The following is a 17,970-nucleotide window of genomic DNA, read 5'->3' on the forward strand; positions in this document are numbered from 1 at the left end:
TCAGAGACTAAATAATGATTGCCCAAAAAGTCACTAGATTTGTCGCTAGTCGCTTTTTTGGAAAAGTTGCCAAGTTAGCAACTCCACTGTCCAGCGGAGCGGAGCGGCTTCAACCCTCTCGCAAGTGTTGATAGGCTATTACTCGTGAGGTGTAACCAATCCGATAGCGCCGTGGGTGTGACATTGAGCAAATCTGCAGAGTGGTGAACACAGCACAGCAGCTATATCAGAGCCAGCCAAAGTAGCACATTTTAAAATACAATTGATGTTAATCAAACCACAGATCCATGTTAAGTTTTGTGATCCGTCTCGCCACTAGTGTAGTAGCACTTTTATCCCCACCGGGGATAAAAATAATTAAGCAGAGGCAGGGATGCATTGACCAGAAAGGGGGAAATCCCATGCATCCCCACCGGCAAATCGCACCCTGTCAGAGACAATAAAACTCATTTTTAATATACAGGTGCTTCTCAATAAATTAGAATGTGGTGAAAAAGTTAATTTCAGTAATTCAACCTAAATTGTGAAACTCTGGTATTAAATTAATTCAGTGCACACAGACTGAAGTAGTTTAAGTCTTTGGCTCTATTAATTTTGATGATTTTGCTCACATAAAAAAACACCAATTCACAATCTCAACAAATTAGAATACTTCATAAGATCAATAAACAAAAATTGTCTTAGTGAATTGTTGGTTTTCTGGAAAGTATGTTAATTTACTGTACCTGTACTCAATACTTGGTAGGGGCTCTTTTTGCTTTAATCACTGCCTCAATCAGTTGGGGCACTGCTGAGATGGTATGGTATAATAACGAGTTTATTTATTAGGCTGTTACTCCTTTACTACATTTTTCTTTCAGAAGTTGTGCATTTTTTTTTTGTTTTTTTGGATGGGATTACAGTATGTTATTTGCCCCATATTTGTTTACCATGAGACAAGATCAAAATGCGTTTGAACTGGACTCAGTGCTGATGTAAGTGACATTAACGGTAGTTTATATTTAGGTTAAATAATTATTAAAAAAGGATATTTCCAGTCACTCATTAAAAAATTACCAGAAACACTTTTACAGAAGTGTCAAGCCTCTCATCTACACATAAAGATGTGATTAAAATCCCAAACTTTCATAAAGAGCTCAGTCTATAGAGTTAGCATTTACCTCCTCAGAAAATGGTTAAGATGCTACCAGTATTGTTTGTAGAAACCATTTCCATTAAGTAAATTCTACAGAAGCGGATCAAACACAAGCAAGAGAAGTGTCAGGAACAGTTGCATATGATATTTGTGTGATTTTGGACTAAACTTACTGAAAGAAGAATAGCCGTGACAGGGTAAGGCGAGAGTTCATAGATGGCTGCCTTAGCCGTGACAGGGCAGGACAAGAGTTCATAGATGGCCTCCATTGGTGTGACAGGATATGTGGTGAGTTGGTGAACGGCCTCCATGGCCGTAACAGCACAGACCATGAGTTCTTGGATGGCATCCGTAGGTGTGACAGGACAAGTAGTGAGTTCCTGAGTGGCCTCCGTGGCCATTACAGGACAGGCAATGAGTTCATAAATAGCCTCCATAGCTATGACAGGAAGGACAGGACGAAAGTTCATGGATGAATACTACTGACATCTCTGAAGGTTCTGCAGCAGTTGCAGCCACCTCTGGAGGTTTCAAAGCAGTAACAGTCTCCCTGACAGCAACACAACAGGCTGAGAGAACATTGCTGGGTGCAACAGACAGGATGAAACGAGATGGTTGATCAGCTTAGACATGACGGGGCTTTAGAAGTTCAGCTTAGACATGACAAGGCTCTGGAAGTTCAGCTGAGACGTGATGAGGCTCTTGAAGATCCATGGTGATTTGACTTTGCTCATGAAGATCAATTGTGATATGACTTCGTTCAGGAAGATCAACTGTGACTTTACTTTGCTCACGAAGATCAACTGTGACTTGACTTTGTACACAAAGATCAACTGTGGCTTGACTTGACTCATGGGGGTTAATGGTGACTTGACCTGACTCTGGATGTTCAGCGGTGACTTGACCTGACTCTGGATGGTCAGCGGTGACTTGACTTTATTTGACTTTGCAGTGACGCTGGGCTGGTGGCCATCTTGTGCAGTGCCATCTGTGCTCAACAGTGTTGCAAATATTGAAAATATTTGGGGTTTCAACACTGTCCACTGACTCACCCAAAGTGAACGAAGAGCCACACAAAAAAAGAGCATATTCCATAATGTCCCTCAACCTGCAATTAAATTCTAATCCAGGTAACAATGCTTTAGTTGGTTCACTGAGTCCAAAACAAAGTCCTTAAACAAAACTTCATCATTAAGTGGTACTTGATCTGACAACTCACAGAAACAGTGAACATACTCAACAATAGATAGGCCTCCTTGACAAAGATATAATAGCTGGTCTACTGGCTCCATGGTTGAGCTGGATAGGTGAAACGCTGACATGGAAGTGGGAACAGATATATCGGTAATGAGAGGATACCGGGCTGCTGGATCCTGGTATGGGGAAGTCTTCTGTAGTGAGGAGTCAGAGACGGTCGGATCCATATGCAGCAGTTTAATATAGAGTGGTCATACAGGCAGTAAACCACCAACAGCATCAAGTGTGTTAAGGGATATCCAAAATCAGTAACAGTACCAGACAGAGGTCGGGGCAGGCGGCAGACAATCAAAGGCGGTATACACAATCCAAATTAAAAAACGGATGGAACAAACACTAGGAAAATGCTCGGAAATGGCAGACAGAACAAAACAAAACTTCGCAATCATTGAGTCCAAACATAGTATATATCGGGGGGGTGGTAATGGGAAACATCTGGTGGTGATTAACCCTAAATATGGGATTATAGGAAATGGAGCTGAGAATGGAATGGAAGTGGAGTGCCCTCTACTGGAGTTCATGGGCACTACAGCTGACTATCATGACACCTGCATTGAAAAGTCTTGAAAATATAAGAATGGGATAAAAATATAGTTGATGACTACACATAATCATGTCATGACTCTAGACACTTCTTTGTGAACACAGTGGCATAATACAGTGAAATAATATGTTCTTTAGCCATATGAAATGTAATGTAATATACGTGGGTAAAAAATGTACCGGCTGGTGGTTTTAGGTATATAGTGACCTCTGGCAGTTCTAGTGTTAAAGTTGTGCAAATGAAGTCATTAGCAATGCTCATTACTAAAAAAAATTAAGTGTTGATAAATTTATGGTAGGGAATTTACAAAATATCTTCATGGAACATGATCTTTACTTAAAATCCTAATGATTTTTGGCATAAAAAAAACTATAATTTGGAACCATACAATAGATAGTTGGCTATTGCTACAAATATACCAGGGCTACTTCTGACTGCTTCTGTGTTCCAGAGTCACATTAGTCTCGCATAGCCAGACCTTAAAACTGACGGTTGAAGGTCTGGAATTCATAGCAGCTTTCATTGGCCAAGGCCCACCCATGAGGCTGTTTGACTGACACGTCAAACAACCAGTCACAGTTCGTTTCATTCAGCATCATGTTTCGAGGTGTGGAAGTGTCACTACAATAACAGACCAGTGTGGAAAACTCTCTGACATATTTTAAAGATTCTATGCAAGAAACATCTGAAGCGTGATGTCTGAGGCTGAGACTAGGGTCGTGTGTGCCGTTCTCACTGAAGAACGTGTCACAACCACTGTCATGTTAAAGTCTTGTGTTACCCAGGTTAGTGCTTATGGTTATAGTAAGGGTTAGATAGATAGTAAACATAAGAGGAACAGAGTTCAACAGAAAAGCAGCATCAGTCTGTGCTCAGCTCTCGAGAGAAAGTTGAATCTGTTGAGGTGTTTACAGAATGACCTGCCTGAGCTGTTACTATTGAACATCAACCACAAGTTTATCTTGAGGAACTGTTCTTATTACAGTACAAGTGTACTGTACATTACTTTATTATCATCAACGAAGATACATATTAGTTGTGAAAACTACTTGAATTTGAGTGGATCTTGTCGTGGAGAGACTCGGCTCACTCTCAGAAGAATCAGTCAAGAAACACAGAGACCCTGAAGTCAAAATGAGACTTTACTGAACAATGACAAAAAAGTCGAGATGACAGACGTTTATCTGAAATCATCTCTTATGAGGCTACTATTCTTATATATTTTTATCATCACCCAATCAGCATATGGCCAGTTTTATATCTGTGTTACTCCCCTCACAATCTACAATTATTCATTAACTCCTTTGATTCTCCTTTATTGTGGGATTTTACCTGTTGGTCTATTTTTAAAAATAACATTTTATTTAAAACTTTGAACCAGAGGTCTCCAGAGGCACATACATTACACACGAGCTGTCGACGGTTTAATAATCTTCGTGTACAGTTACAGCCATGTGACCATGAGGCCTTCAAAACACATCTGGCTTTTAGAACATTTAGAAAACTTTCTATCCAAGGCAATATTACCAAGAGAAAAGTCAAGCAGCACTTCTCCATCACGCACTGGCATCGTCTCACTATAAAGCAGCATTTCAACACTCAGTCTGTAGATCAGAGGAAGTGAACAAACACAGGAGGAGCTGAGACTATTTAAAGAAAGAGTTGAGATCATATAATGAAGAGGAAGACTGACAGAAAGAGAAGATGGCTGATAAGTGTCACTTGTGTCTGCAGGGACTGATCTTTCTCTCTTCACTTCTCACAGGTAAAGACATCTGTGTTTTCTCTTCAAGACATTTAGTAAATTAATCTGAGAAAATAGTTAATCTGAACATGATCAGGTTCTTATTGTCCACTTTCATTCTATGATCTCAGAGTTGTGTCGTGCTGCAGAACATACTGCTGATACTGGACATAAGTGTGTATGTGCGTAAATATCTACACACCGTAGGAACATTTTAGACCATGTGGCCTAACGGAGGTGTTGATGTCGTATGAAGTAATCTCCACAACATTATGAAAAATACCACTGTATCTGAAGGATACAATTTGAAGAAAACAAAGATTTGCACCATTCTTTTTTAAAATACTGTGTCAGTGATGTGCCAAGTTAGACAGTTGTATTTATACTGCAAGAAATACAGGCCTATCTGTTTCCTCTAAAAATAGCTAAAAGATTCTTATCAGCAAAACTGGATAAATTCCATTTGATTTGAATAATTTTAAATAGTTTAAATACCATTTGTCCAGTGGAAAAGAATGAGATCAAATCTGTTCTAAAATATTTACCTGATAATTTTTTTATACCATTATGCTTTAACTGGTAGATTTTTTCCAATGTAATGTGTATTCCATGAATGGTGTTAAACATGGTGTTACATGGATGGGAATATGCAAAGAATTCAAAGAGTTAAAGGTACAGGATGTAGGACCTGCCACTAGAGGGCACACTATCAAAACAATAACAATAGCGTGGTTTGATGATGCTAAGGAGCGTGGAATGATGGGACTTGTTGCCTTCTACCCAACCGCTGACGGCCATCAATCAGATGGAAAGATAAAATATGGATTTAATGCGAGTTCAACGATTTGCGCGAGTAGATTACATACAATGCAAAGACGTGATCAGACGATGGATCAGACGCGTCCCCGTGCGGGTCTGGAGATGCGATGCCCTGCCTTTGGCGTATATGCCCCATAATACTAATCTTGTTGATCGTTATAATAGCATACGTTTTCTGTAAAGATACAAATCAAAACAACTCACCTGTCGGGTAAAACACAAGCGAGATCGTAATCTCTTTCTTGTTGAAGTTTGTCGCGAAGCTACTTCCGCATTTGTCCACGACACTGTTGTCATGTGCTTTCTACGTCAGTAAAGGTGGTAACAAAGGGTAACTAACGTCATTGATAGGCAACTGCACTGCCCCGTGTCACTGTTTAGAATGGGAATTTTCTCACAATTTATTAGTTGAAAACATTAGAGATATTGTTAGTAATCAGCTGGACAAAATATATAACACCAACCTAGTGGTTCTTGGATATTTTACTGTAAATATCTTAAAAATTGTACCTTTAAAGTACACTTCTGTTAGATATTTCATGTAACAGAAATCGCTTTTCAAAAACTACAACAAATGACTCGTTTGGTTTACAACATATATTGTCTCGGGATTTGTGATAATACAAATATCGATGAATGGGATGAGACCTGGTTTAGCTGCACTAGAGAAGGAAGTGAGTGTTATATCACTATGTTGAAGACACGCTTGCTTTCCCAAGGCAGACAAACTTAGAGTTTGAGAATCATCTGGGTTTATATTGCGCTCAAATTGATTTGATATTGATGCAATATTAACTCTGAAGCTCCCAGGTGGTTATTGTAAGGGGCATGACATTTCCTGCCGTTTTACCAGGCGCCGAGTGGAGCCAATCTCAGCACAGACTGGCACAGGTAACCGATCACACCACACACTGGCCCAGCTAACCGATCACACCACACACTGGCCCAGCTAACCGATCACACCACACACTGGCCCAGCTAACCGATCACAACATACACCGGCTCAGGTAACCGATCACAACACACACCGGCCCAGCTAACCGATCACAACACACACCGGCCCAGCTAACCGATCACAACACACACCGGCCCAGCTAACCAATCACAACACACACCGGCCCAGCTAACCGATCACAACACACACGGGCCCAGCTAACCAATCACATCACACTCTGGCCCAACTAACCATTAAAAGCACACACTGGCCAATATAACCAATCACAGCACACACTGGCCCAGCTAACCGATCAGAGATGTAGAGATGTAATCGGGCCTTAAAAGTTTTTGATTGACAGCTTTTTAAATGCCCAAACTCGTTTACAGCTCGACAATATTCAAAGGTGCGCACATACAGTTCTTTTGAGTTTTGTCAAGAATGAGTCATTTATACATGTTTTAAAATTTTATTCATGACTAATGTATGTTATAGGCCACTTGGAATTTGGAACAAAGAAATAAAATAAGTCCTCTGTAACATCGTAACATCTCAGCGCTCTAGGCATAGGCATATCCCCATTTAGTCTATAAATAGGCCAACGCACAAATAAAAACAAGTCTTTCATAAACTAAATTAAGATAAATTCTAAATTAAGATGGGTATTTGGCAATAACGAAATTAAGATAAAGGCTCCACCGGATTGGCGGATTTAACAAAATAATAATGCCAACATTAGCCAATATACTCTGTCTACATTATGCATTTAAGGCTCAATTAATATTTAGTTATCCTTTGAAGAACCTTTACTCACCAAGATCAGGCTAGGCCTACATGTTTTTGTGGAGAAAAATTATTGAATCCACTGTTGATTGCTTCATTGCATTCCTGCGCTCACTGATTGTGCGTCCAGCATTATAAATCACTGGCTCATTATTCTCATTATAAACATGGTCAAAACTTTTCCAAACCTCAGACTTTGCTTAAGTAGCTGGTGCAACCAAATCGCAATCGCCAGAGTCTACATTTCACTTACTCAGCATCCATTTTTGCATCTTTCTCGCGCTAATCGAAACACATTACATGACTGCTCATTCACCTTGCAAAGCGGAGTGCAAGGAGTGCTCATTTACCTTGCAAAGCGGAGTGCCCAAACCCGCGAAAAATTATATAAAATAAGCCCCAACCCGACCGAACCTGTCGGGTCCGGGCATAGATCTTCAGTTCTACACAACACACACTGGCCGAGCAAACCAATCACAGCACACACTGGCCCAGCAAACCAATCACAGCACACACTGGCCCAGCAAACCAATCACAGCACACACCGGCCCAGCTAACCAAACACAACACACACTGGCCGAGCTAACCAATCACATCACAACACTGGCCCAGCTATTCAATCACAACACATTTCGTATTTCAGATGGCCGGTCTTCATTTTATACAGGAACTATTCAAGCCATTTATGCCAGACTGGAGAGATGGAGGTGTTTTAGAAATGTAAAATATGTGAAAAATAATGTGTTTTTCGAGCAACCTAGTATGAGAGCCTGTTTTAGTACATCCCCAAAACAAAATCAAGAGTTTGTTAAAGAGCATAATATGACCCCTTTAAGGCAGATTCGTTATTTGTGGTGAAATTATTAACAAAAAGGTAGCAGGCATTTATAATAATATGTAATGAACATAAATGGTTTATTTTGTATTACATTACGTATTTTAACTAGGGCTGTGCGATATGGAGAAAAAAAACCTATCACGATTTTTTGATCAATTTTGCGATTTTGATTTTAATCACGATTTTGACACACACAGACATGCTTTACAGTCATAAGTGCATTCAGTATAAATTTCAAACATATTTCCAAAAGAAAACTAATGAGAGCTTTATCAAATGTCTCTAGAACAGACATAAGTCAACATAATCACTAAGTAAAGATGTCAAACAAAATCTCTAGACATATGGAAAAAAAAAAATAATAATTTTTTTGCCATGCATTGGTCATAGAGCACACTGTAGCGGTGCCTCATGTGTTATATGTTTTGCCCAATATATTTATTGCCCAAGGGTCACATGTAGGCTACTCCATCTGCAGTGCGTATACAGTAAGTTATGTGTACGCGGTTCAGAAGCAGCTACGAGAGCGCATTATTGTAACGCGAAAGCACATTAAAATAATACACTAACTCGAATCTATCCACTGGCACCAGTGATGCGCTGGTCAATGTATGAAAAACCTGCACCCGACCGACGTTTTCAACTAACCCGCCCGCAACTCGGAACGCAAAAAAAAAAATATTGTACACGACCTGCTTCCTGGCCCGCATTTTTAAAAAGCAGTAAATGCTCATTGTAGCGTCATTGGTCCTAGGAACGTAGGCAAAACTAACCGGGCAAAAAAACAAAACAAAAAAAAAAACCTAAAATAGTCTAGTCTGGCTATGTCTATTTGTATGTTTCTGCAAGGTCAGCAGACATTGAGGCTCAGGTTTGTTCTGATCAGAGCTCGTGAGCTGAGAGCGCATTTCTGAATATCCCGATCCGCTCGCTCATTCCGTGGGGTCTCGCTCAACCCAGAGTGGCCTGCTGGTTCGAAAATATGCAAGGAGTCATTTAATTGTTTAGTAATCACCTAGTGTTTTCTGTGTTGCTGCAAAGATGAAGTTGACGATGCAGACTCGCCATGAACGCCAGAGAGAAATGCACATTTCATATGGATTACATAAGAGTATAGCCCATTTATTTTGGTTTGAATATTTTCTTCTTTAATATTTTTATTTTAATAATTTTTAATAATTTTATATTTTTGTCTGTAATATATAGCTAGCCTATATTTCTCAAATCTGTGAGGCACACGCTGAGTTTAGTTCACATGCAATGCAAGTGATCCTGCCGGCGCTTTAGCTTATTACATTGTCTGCTAGGCTATATATTTGCTTCTTATTTATTAAATACAGGCAAATGATTGATAAAACATTGATCAAAATTAAGATACAATTTATACAAAACGAAAATCTTTTAAAAATAGTTTTCTATAAAACAAAACTTAATGAAGTCGTCAAAATCATATTTTACCAAAAACAGCGCTGTTGCTCCCCATGCAGTCCTCTTTGCCGCCTCCATCTCTACTTGCAGACTAAGCTTGTGCGTCATCTTCATGCCAGTTATTCAGCCAATAAAGTGTAGGCCTATGTATTTCAAAAATGTGTCTAGTACTAGGACCGGACCGACTGCGACCTGAATATCATAACAAATATTTTGGATGACTCTTAACGACCGCAGGCACCCCTCATTTTGGATCAACCCGCGCATCACTTACTCGCACGCAGATTTCCTTTGCTCTGTTAACAAAACCAGATGCGCGTGCTCACATCATAGACTGTATAAGGCTCAAATGCTGCCTTACAACGTTTCTCCTCTCGCTCAACCTGTGTCCTGTGCACTCACAACTCTCTCTGTGCTCACGCGCAAGATATTAAATCTTTTCACACCTTTCTATTTATAACCTTTTCTGTTCTCATCTTTTTACCGCGTGCAGTGTGAACGTTCTGTTCCGTTAACATGGGCTCGAAAAAAAAAGACCAGGCATCACAGAAAGAGTGTGTGAACCTGGAGTTAGGCATATGCCTAGTCTGCTGTTCTCGCGCTCCACTTAGGTGAGCTGCATCCTGATTGGTTAAGAACATACTGCAGGAGGTCGGGACTGCAGAAAATCGTGCTATAAAGCGATTTAGAAATCGCGCACACTCAAATCGCGATTTTATTTCGATTTCGATTAATTGCACGGCCGTAATTTTAACACTGTTATTCAATGAAACCATATGACTATTATCAATAAAAAATGCATCATTGATTCTATATAATGCATTTTAAGTCTCTTGCTTAGTTGGGGACACTTAATTTCCAGTGATATCATTGACTTGTGAATCTCTGCACACTAAAGACATGGCTGTTTGTCCTCAAGACAATACTATTTAAACTGAAATGAGCTGAACGATGATATCAATTAATTGAATGAAGAACCGAATTTAACTGAAAGTTTACTACTGTCCTTTTGAATTGGCAAACTATTTTCCTATTTTATATTGTGAGGCTGATATGGCACAATCTGTATTGTTAAAAGTGCTATATAAATAATAATTATAACAAATAATAATTTTAAAGGCTGTTGTTCGCTTAGTTTTCTTTTCATTACCAAAAAAATAAATAAAAAATAAGTCAAGTCAAGTCACCTTTATTTATATAGCGCTTTAAATAAAAAACATTGCGACAAAGCAACTGAACAACATTCATTAGGAAAACAGTGTGTCAATAATGCAAAATGACAGTTAAAGGCAGTTCATCATTGAATACTTTGTTGTGATAAACAGTAAAGTATGTTCAGTTGAATTCAATTTCCGTTTTGTCAGGTTTAAAAAAAAGATTAGTATACCGCGGCAGCCCTCCAGTTAAACCTTCCTTGTGTGAAGACCGAAGAGTGTAAAGACCATCGACTCTACCGTGCGACTCCACCGGGCAGGGACACCGGCAGGGGATATAAGTATTTTTTTGATTACTCCTTTTCCTTGTTTCATTTCTGTTTCAGTTGTTTTTTGTTTATAACCAAATCTTACTATGTGTTTCCAGATCCCTACTATCATTACCACTCGTAAACCATGCAACACACAATGTAGACAGCGCAATCTTAACAACCTGCACACTTTGCCTATGTCTGCTAATACACTACTTTCTTTTCCTATTGGTCTCTGGAATTGCCAGTCTGCTGTAAACAAAACCGATTTCATTACTTCTATTATTAGTCATTCAAAGCTTCATCTCATGGCCCTAACAGAGACCTGGATCAAACCAGAGGACACTGCTTCACCTGCAGCACTCTCCAATAATTTCTCATTTTCCCACTCCCCCCGTTTGACTGGAAGAGGTGGAGGTACTGGTCTGCTCATCTCTAATGATTGGAAATTTAATCCTTTACCATCTTTGGGTATCAACAGCTGCTTTGAATCTCATTCAGTTACTGTTACCTACCCTTTTAAAATAAATTTTTTAGTTGTCTATCGACCCCCAGGACCACTGGGTAACTTTTTGGATGAATTAGATGTGTTGCTCTCAAACTTTTCTGAGGATGGTACTCCCCTAGTTATGCTTGGAGGTTTCAAGATTCATCTAGATAAACCTCTGTTTGCTGATTTCCACACTCTGCTTGCTTCTTTTGATCTCAACCGAGTGTCAACTACTGCTACTCACAAATCAGGCAACCAACTGGACCTTATTTATACACAAAACTGCTCTACTGATCATGTTCTGGTTACTCCACTGCACACGTCGGATCACTTCCTCCTCACTCTTAACCTCAACATGATCCCTGACACATCACTTACCCCTCCACATGTCATCTTTCGACGTAACCTACGCACACTTTCACCCTCCCGGCTATCTGCAATGGTGTCATCTTCACTTCCTTGCCCTAAACTGTTTGCATCTTTGGATGCTAACAGTGCTACTGATACTTTCTGCTCCACTCTTACATCTTGCTTAGACACTGTTTGCCCCTTATCTTCCAGGCCAGCCCGTAACACCCCTTCTGCCCCTTGGTTATCTGATGTTCTATGCGAACACCGTTCTAAGCTTAGAGCTTCTGAAAGGGTGTGGGGCAAGTCCAAAAATACTACTGATCTTATTGTGTATCAGTCACTCCTATCTTCTTTCTCTGCTAATGTCTCCTCTGCTAAAAGGACATACTACCATAACAAAATTAACAATTCATCTAACTCTTGCATGCTTTTTAAAACATTTTCCACACTTCTTTGTCCTCCTCCTCCTCCTCCTGCTTCATCTCTAATAGCTGACGACTTTGCAACGTTTTTCATTAATAAAATTAAACACATTAGTGCACAATTTTCCACACCACAATCGGTCAAGCTCATATCACCAGCAAACTTACACTCATTTACATCCTTCTCTTCACTCTCTGAGGCAGAAGTGTCAAAACTCATCCTTTCTAATCACCCTGAAACTTGCCCACTTGATCCAATTCCATCTCATCTCCTTCAAGCCATTTCTCCTGCAGTTGTACCTGCACTCACTCACATCATCAACACTTTCCTCCAAACTGGTGTTTTTCCCTCATCATTTAGACAGGCACGTATAACTCTACTACTTAAGAAACCCAACCTCAACCCATCTCTTTTAGAGAACTAGAGACCAGTTTCCCTTCTTCCTTTTATTGCAAAAACACTTGAACGAGCTGTGTTCAAACAAGTCTCTACATTTCTCACACACAACAATCTCCTTGACAGCAACTAATCTGGCTTCAGAAGTGGACATTCAACTGAGACGGCCTTGCTCTCAGTTGTTGAAACTCTAAGACTGGCAAGAGCAGAATCCAAATCTTCAGTACTTATCTTGCTTGATCTGTCCGCTGCTTTTGACACGGTTAACCACCAGATCCTCCTATCAACGCTACTGGCGAAAGGCATCTCAGGAACAACACTTCAATGGTTTGAGTCTTACCTATCAGATAGGTCCTTCAAAGTATCTTGGAGAGGTGAGGTGTCCAAGTCTCAACATCTAACTACTGGGGTGCCTCAGGGCTCAGTTCTTGGACCACTTCTCTTCTCTGTCTACATGGCATCATTAGGTTCTGTCATTCAAAACATGGCTTTTCATACCACTGCTCTGCTGATGACACTCAACTCTACCATCCTGATGATCCGACGGTAGCTATTCGCATCTCAGCTTGTCTAACTGACATTTCTTCCTGGATGATGGACCATCACCTTCAACTCAACCTTGCCAAGACAGAACTGCTTGTGATTCCAGCAAACCCATCGTTCCATCACAATTTCACCATCAAGTTAGGCACATCAAACATAACTCCTTCAAAAACAGCTAGAAGCCTTGAAGTTATGATTGATGATCAGCTGACTTGCTCAGACCACATTGCTAAAACTGTCCGATCCTGCAGATTTGCTTTATTCAACATCAAGAAGATCAAGCCCTTTCTTTGGGAACATGCTGCACAACTCCTTGTTCAAGCTCTTGTTCTGTCCAGGCTGGACTATTGCAATGCCCTCTTGGCAGGTCTTCCAGCCAATTCTATCAAACCTTTACAGTTAATTCAGAACGCGGCAGCAAGATTGATTTTTAATGAGCCAAAAAGAATACACGTCACACCTCTATTTATCAATTTGCACTGGCTTCCAATAGCTGCTTGCATAAAATTCAAGGCATTGATGTTTGCCTACAAAACAACCGATGGCTCTGCACCCATTTACCTAAATTCGTTACTTCAGACTTATGTGCCCTCTAGAAGCTTGCGTTCTGCAAGTGAACGTCGCTTGATTGTGCCATCCCAAAGAAGCACAAAGTCACTTTTACGGACTTTTAAATTAAATGTTCCCTTCTGGTGGAATGAACTCCCCAACTCAATCCGAGCAGCTGAGTCCTTAGCCATCTTCAAGAATCGGCTTAAAACACATCTCTTCCATCTTTATTTGACCCTCTTACTTTAACACTCACTATTCTAATTCTATTCTTTAAAAACATCTAACTACCTTTCTAATCTTTTTGTATTCTATTTTCTTTTCATTTATTATGCAATTGTATATGTACAGTATTGTTCAAAATAATAGCAGTACAATGTGACTAACCAGAATAATCAAGGTTTTTCGTATATTTTTTTATTGCTACGTGGCAAACAAGTTACCAGTAGGTTCAGTAGATTCTCAGAAAACAAATGAGACCCAGCATTCATGATATGCACGCTCTTAAGGCTGTGCAATTGGGCAATTAGTTGAATTAGTTGAAAGGGGTGTGTTCAAAAAAATAGCAGTGTGGCATTCAATCACTGAGGTCATCAATTTTGTGAAGAAACAGGTGTGAATCAGGTGGCCCCTATTTAAGGATGAAGCCAACACTTGTTGAACATGCATTTGAAAGCTGAGGAAATGGGTCGTTCAAGACATTGTTCAGAAGAACAGCGTACTTTGATTAAAAAGTTTATTAGAGAGGGGAAAACCTATAAAGAGGTGAAAAAAATGATAGGCTGTTCAGCTAAAATGATCTCCAATGCCTTAAAATGGAGAGCAAAACCAGAGAGACGTGGAAGAAAACGGAAGACAACCATCAAAATGGATAGAAGAATAACCAGAATGGCAAAGGCTCAGCCAATGATCACCTCCAGGATGATCAAAGACAGTCTGGAGTTACCTGTAAGTACTGTGACAGTTAGAAGACGTCTGTGTGAAGCTAATCTATTTTCAAGAATCCCCCGCAAAGTCCCTCTGTTAAAAAAAAGGCATGTGCAGAAGAGGTTACAATTTGCCAAAGAACACATCAACTGGCCTAAAGAGAAATGGAGGAACATTTTGTGGACTGATGAGAGTAAAATTGTTCTTTTTGGGTCCAAGGGCCACAGGCAGTTTGTGAGAAGACCCCCAAACTCTGAATTCAAGCCACAGTACACAGTGAAGACAGTGAAGCATGGAGGTGCAAGCATCATGATATGGGCATGTTTCTCCTACTATGGTGTTGGGCCTATTTATCGCATACCAGGGATCATGGATCAGTTTGCATATGTTAAAATACTTGAAGAGGTCATGTTGCCCTATGCTGAAGAGGACATGCCCTTGAAATGGTTGTTTCAACAAGACAATGACCCAAAACACACTAGTAAACGGGCAAAGTCTTGGTTCCAAACCAACAAAATTAATGTTATGGAGTGGCCAGCCCAATCTCCAGACCTTAATCCAATTGAGAACTTGTGGGGTGATATCAAAAATGCTGTTTCTGAAGCAAAACCAAGAAATGTGAATGAATTGTGGAATGTTGTTAAAGAATCATGGAGTGGAATAACAGCTGAGAGGTGCCACAAGTTGGTTGACTCCATGCCACACAGATGTCAAGCAGTTTTAAAAAACTGTGGTCGTACAACTAAATATTAGTTTAGTGATTCACAGGATTGCTAAATCCCAGAAAAAAAAATGTTTGTACAAAATAGTTTTGAGTTTGTACAGTCAAAGGTAGACACTGCTATTTTTTTGAACACACCCCTTTCAACTAATTGCCCAATTGCACAGCCTTGAGAGCGTGCATATCATGAATGCTGGGTCTTGTTTGTTTTCTGACAATCTACTGAACCTACTGGTAACTTGTTTGCCACGTAGCAATAAAAAATATACTAAAAACCTTGATTATTCTGGTTAGTCACATTGTACTGCTATTATTTTGAACAAAACTGTATGTGTGTGTGTATGTGTAAAGACCTCTAACTAGCTTGCTCTATTCTTTAATTTTTTTTATTCTATCTGTTTTCTTTTTATTTATTATATTAGTTAAAGTGAAAAAGTGAAAGTGACATTCAGCCAAGTATGGTGACCCATACTCAGAATTTGTGCTCTGCATTTAACCCATCCGAAATGCACACACACAGAGCAGTGAACACACACACACACACTGTGAGCACACACCCGGAGCAGAGTCAGAGTCACACACCCGGTTAAAAACCCATCCTACGTGTACTGTGTTAACCTAACTGAGACTTGTTATAGCACTTATATATCATTGCTCTTTTTTTTGTTTTTGATTGCTTCCACTGTCTTCATCTGTTAGTCGCTTTGGATAAAAGCGTCTTCTAAATGAATAAATGTAAATGTAATGTAAATGTAAATGAATACAGTGATGTCATCTCTATTCAGTTTAAATAGTGTTTGTGGATTCATTTGCAATCAAGTCAACGATATTGCTGTAGATGAAGTGACCCAAACTAAGCAAGCCAGAGGCGACAGCGGCGAGGAACCGAAACTCCATCGGTGACAGAATGGAGAAAAAAACCTCGGGAGAATGGGCCAGTTCTCCTCTGACCAGACGAAACCAGTAGTTCAATTCCAGGCTGCATCAAAGTCAGATTGTGCAGAAGAATCATCTGTTTCCTGTGGTCTTGTCCTGGTGGTCCTCTGAGACAAGGTCTTTACAGGGGATCTGTATCTGGGGATCTAGTTGTCTTGGTCTCCGCTGTCTTTCAGGGCAGTAGAGGTCCTTTCTAGGTGCTGATCCACCATCTGCTCTGGATACGTACTGGATCCGGGTGACTGCAGTGACCCTCTGATCTGGACACAGACTGGATCTGGTGGCTACGGTGACCTCGGAATAAGAGGGAAACAGACAAATATAAGCGTAGATGCTATTCTTCTAATGATGTAGCAAGTACATTGGGTGTTATGGGAAGTGTTCCCAGTTCTGGTTTACCTAATTAATGCAGCCTAAAAATCCTTCGATATTAAAAGCATTTGGATATTGATTTGGATATTAAAAGCATATTAGTATGTTATGTTTAAGCCAGGTTAAAGAGATGGGTCTTTAATCTAGATTTAAACTGCAAGAGTGTGTCTGCCTCCTGAAAAATGTTAGGTAGGTTATTCCAGAGTTTAGGCGCCAAATAGTAAAAGGATCTGCCGCCCGCGGTTGATTTTAATATTCTAGGTATTATCAAATTGAGTTTTGAGAACGCAGCGGATGTGGAGGATTATAATGCAACAAGAGCTCATTCAAATACTGAGGTGCTAAACCATTCAGGGCTTTATAAGTAATAAACAATATTTTAAAATCTATACGATGTTTGATAGGGAGCCAGTGCAGCGATGACAGGAACTGGCTAATATGGTCATACTTCCTGGTTCTAGTAAGAACTCTTGCTGCTGCATTTTGGACTAGCTGTAGTTTGTTTACTAAGCGTGCAAAACAACCACCCAATAAAGCATTACAATAGTCTAACATTGAGGTCATAAATGCATGGATTAACATTTCTGCATTTGACATTGAGAGCTTAGGTCGTAATTTAGATATATTTTTGAGATGGAAAAATGCAGTTCCCTGTCAAGGGAACTTCGAACTGCGTCCTCTGAAGGGACACTATGGGGAACACCTCGTCGTGACCCGTGTCTGAAGCATACTTTGAAAAACGCCAATGTGTTGGCCGGCGACAGCCTCTGACGTCGCTACCGGCGCGACTATAAATACGCGCCCGTAGGACCCGTCACTTATCTTCTTCGTCTTCATTGACTGTTTTGTTTGAAGCGTGCATCTGAGAAACGACCAGAATGGTAAGAGCGATCTATTATCATTATCATGGCATCCACTAGCAAGGCGTTTAAACAGTGTGTGCATCCATGTCAGCGTTATTTGACACCTGATGACACACACAGTCTTTGCGTCTCTTGTGTGGGCGAAGAGCACGCGCGCAATGTCCTTGAGGGGGCAATCTGCGCGCACTGCGAGCGTTTTTCTGTGGAAAAGCTCCGCTCTCGTTTGTCATCTGGATCTCGCGGCTCAGGACCCGCCGTTGCCGAGGCACGGAGGAGAATGAGCTCGTGGGGATCACAGGTGTATCTCGCTGAGGAGTTTAGAGAGGGACTTTTCCTCTCACACTCTCCGGCGGCAAACGAGAGCGAACTTCGAGAGGAAGATGCGTTGTCATTAACCCTTTCTGACACTGAAGTTAGTGCTCTGCTGGGTTCTACCCAGAAAGAGCAGGAGA

The sequence above is a fragment of the Carassius gibelio genome, chromosome B3 (genome assembly GCF_023724105.1).
Source record: "Carassius gibelio isolate Cgi1373 ecotype wild population from Czech Republic chromosome B3, carGib1.2-hapl.c, whole genome shotgun sequence".
Taxonomy (NCBI): domain Eukaryota; kingdom Metazoa; phylum Chordata; class Actinopteri; order Cypriniformes; family Cyprinidae; genus Carassius; species Carassius gibelio.